The sequence below is a fragment of the Otolemur garnettii genome, unplaced genomic scaffold, assembly GCF_000181295.1.
Source record: "Otolemur garnettii isolate 467f Iridium unplaced genomic scaffold, OtoGar3 scaffold00080, whole genome shotgun sequence".
NCBI lineage: Eukaryota > Metazoa > Chordata > Mammalia > Primates > Galagidae > Otolemur > Otolemur garnettii.
In genome coordinates, this window is record NW_003852475.1 from 4,062,346 (window position 1) to 4,066,447 (window position 4,102).

Sequence of the window (4,102 nt, forward strand, 5' to 3'; positions counted from 1 at the left end):
GTTGTTGTTTGGCGGCCCAGGCTGGATTTGAATCCACCACCTTAGGTGTATGTGGCTGGCGCTTTAGCCACCTGAGCCACAGGTGTCAAGCCCCAAACCACTTTTGATCTTCTGATTCCTCTTGGGTTGAAGCAAACCAAGTCCCTCCCCTCCCCCTGCACCCCAGTGTTTTTTTTTTTTTTTTTTTAACAACGTACACCTCACCTGTTGTATCCCTTCCCATACTGCCAACTTCTAACTGCAACAGTGACTCTGTGTTTGTCTATTTAGTTCTGTGTATAAATGCAGTATTGTGGAGATGACCCCTCCCTTTTACCAAGGTCACAGTCACCAAGTCATGGAAGCAGGACCAGCAAAGGACCTTCGATTTAAAAAAAAATACACACACAAAATAGGAAAAGTAGCTGGGCGTTGTAGCAGGTGCCTATTGTCCCAGCAACTTGGGAGGCTAAGGCAAGAGGATACCTTCAACCTAAGAGTTTGAGGTTGCTATGAGCTATGGCATGTTGCCATGGCACTCTACCGAGGGCAACATAGTGAGACTATCTCAAAAAAAAGTTCTTTTTTGTAAAGACAAGGTCTTTAGTCCCAGCTACTCAGGAGGCTGAGACAGGAGAATCCCTTGAGTCCAGGAGTTCTGGACGATAGTGCGCTATGCCCATCAAGTGTCCACAGTAAGTTCGGCAACAATATGGTGACCTCCTGGAAGCAGGGGTCCACCAGGTTGCCTAAGGAGGGGTGAACTGGCCCAGGTCAGAAATGGAGTAGGTCAAAGCTCCTGTGCTGATCAGTAGTGGAATTGTGCCTCTGAATAGCCACTGCACTCCAGCCTAGGCAACATAGTGAGACCCCATCTCTAAAAAAAAAAAAAAGAAGTAAAAGACAGGGTCTTGAATTCCTGACTTCAAGTGATCCTCTGACTTTACTCTTCCAAAGGGCTCAGATTATAGGTGTATGCCACCACCACACTGGGCCAACTGGGATACTCTATAAAATGTTTTTAAATTTTGTTACACAGAAGGTCCATTCTCAAGAGGACTCATTAAATCCCACAAAAAACACAAAATTGCCAATTTGTGGCAAATGACCTTACCAATTCCCCCCTTTCACTACAAGATTAGCAGACCTTGGCAAGGCTGTCCTGATTCAGCTAAAATATCTTCGGGTCTATAAAAGATAAGGCACCAGGGGTCCTCAAACTTTTTAAACATGGGGCCAGTTCACTGTCCCTTAGACCGTTGGAGGGCCAGACTGTGGGCCCCGGGACGACTCGGCTGCTAAGCAGGACAGGCAGAGGGGGCAAAAACACCCAGTGGGCTGGATAAATGTCCTAGGCGGGCTGCATGTGGCCTGTGGGCCATAGTTTGAGGACGCCTGGCTAAAACAAAAGGTCATTTGTGTCTAGCATTAATAGTACTAAATTCTTTGATAATTTTGAGAATAAAATGGCTACTCCCTACGGGAGTAGACAATATCAAACAAGCAAAAAACAAATAGTTTTGAAGGATATAACAGAATACCAATATATTTTACTATAATAAAAAAAAGAAAGAATATCAATAAACAAAGAGATTACCATGTTCATCCACGGAAAGACTTTTAAAAACAGGGAAATTCCAAGTCTTTCAAATTGTTCTATAAATTCAAGGTAAATCCAATCAAAATCCCAGAATATATTTATCAAATCTGTTAAGACAATACTAGAATTTATAGGAACATAAAATTTAGTTTAAATATAAAAACACGGAAAGGAGTAAGACAATGAATTCATATAATGGTTACCTATGACAGGGTACATAGGAAGCCTTTACTGTATCCGCAATTTCTTTTCCCCTTAAGAAATTAAGTATTTGGGCTGCACCTGTGGCTCAGTGAGTAGGGCACCGGCTGCATATACAGAGGGTGGCGGGTTCAAATCCGGGCCCCGGTTAACTGCAACCAGAAAATAGCCGGGCATTGTGGCGGATGGCTGTAGTCCCAGCTACTCGGGAGGCTGAGGCAAGAGAATCGCTTACGCCCAGGAGCTGGAGGTTGCTGTAAGTTGTGTGATGCCACGGTACTCTACAAAGGGTGATAAAGTGAGACTGTTTCTACTCAAAAAAAAAAAAAAGGGTGGCTCCTGTGGCTCAAAAGGGTAGGGCACCGGCCCCATATGCCGGAGGTGGCAGGTTCAAACCCAGCCCCAGCCAAAAAAAAAAAAAAAAAAGAAAGAAATTAAGTATTTGAGAGCTGTGTGTGGTGTGTTGGGCCTATAATCCCACCTACTTAGGAGGCTGAGGCAGGAGGACCACTTAAGCCCAGGAGTTTAAGACCAGCCTGGGTAACATACTGAGATTCTAAAATATTAGAAGCAGACTGTTAAGATTTGATAAAGTTGTGTGGTGACTACATGTTCTAATTTGGTCAGCATATTTGAAATACTTCATAATAAAAAAGGTTATCATTTTATATTTTTCAAATCATTATTTTGATTATTATTATTATTTTGAGACAAAGCCTCAAGTTATTCCCCCTGGGTAGAGTGCCGTGGCATTACAGCTCACAGCAACCTCCAACTTCTGGGCTCAAGCGAGTCTCCTGCCTCTGCCTCCCAAGTAGCTGGGACCACAAGCGCCCTCCACAACGCCTGGCTATTTTTTGGTTACAGCCATTATTGTTATTTGGCGGGCCCGGGCTGGATTCGAAACTGCCACCTTAGGTGTATGTGGCTGGCGCCTTAGCCACTTGAGCCACAGGCGCCGAGCCCAAACCATTACTTTGAAAGAAGCTAAAATTACACAAAGTTGAGAACAGCTCTAGGACCAATATTATTGTACCATTTTAGGACACTGCCATTATATGATATAGAAAAACATGGGTAGTATCCCATTTTGTTCTTGGTGCATATTAAATTTATGAAATACTATTGGAATGCCTACTATACTTAAGATATTCTGGTAGGATATGAAAGAAAAATAGAAAAACTGAGTCTCTGCTTTCAAAAAGCTCACAGTCTAGATAGTGAAATCAACAGTGTTCCCTTTCACTTTCAAAAACAAAGGGCAGCTCGTAAGGTGGATCATGCCTGTAATCCCGGCACTGTGGGAGACTGAGGCAGGAGGATTAGTTGAGCTCAGGAGTTTGAGGCTTGTCCGAGCGAGTGTGAGACTCTGACTCATGAAAAAAATGAAAAAACCCAGCCGGGTACTATGGCGAGTGCCTGTAATACCAGCAGCTTCAGAGGCTGAGGCGGCAGTATGCCCACAGCTGGAGTTTGAGGTTGCAGGGAGCTATGATGCTACTGCACTCTGCTCAGGACATAGGGTAGAACTCTGTCTGGACAAAAAAACAACAAAACAAAACAAAACAAAAATAAAGGGCAGATGTTTAGAGTCCAGGGTAACTTCCTTTTTGATCCTATTTTTCCGCATATTATTTTTTCTTTTCTTGTCAGAAAAGTACATTACATTGTTTTGTTCCCTCCCCATTACCTGTGGTTCACTGTAAAATAAACAGTATCAACATATGTAATACTTTAGAGGGAAAGCATTCCTAATTGCAATTTTTACATGGAAATTTCTTTTTGGTGGGTAAGATGGGAATGCATTTTAGTGACATTCACTAAGTAGCAGTATCAATTAAAAATTCTGCAATTACATACATATACACAGTAGAATCTCTGTAAGTTGACCACTTGAGGGACTATAACATATGGAGGTGGTCAACATAAGAAACTAGGCTTACTGCCTGTCTATGAAAATGAAGTCAACTTAAGGAGGTAGTCAACTATGGAGGTTCTATTATATATATATTTTAGGGACAGGGTCTTGCTCTGTTGTTCAGGTAGGCATACACTGCACAATAATGGCTCACTGCAGCATGAAACTTCTGGGTTTGAGCAATCTTGTCTCAGCCTTCTGACTAGCTGGGACTGCTGACACATGGTACAACATCTGGCTAATTTTCTTTTTCTTTTTCTTTTTTTTGAGACAGAGCCTCAAGCTGTCCCCCTGGGTAGAGTGCCGTGGCATTACAAGCTCACAGCAACCTCCAACTCCTGGGCTCAAGCAATTCTCTTACCCCCCCCCCCAAAGTGGCGGGGCCCACGGCCCCCCGCCACAAC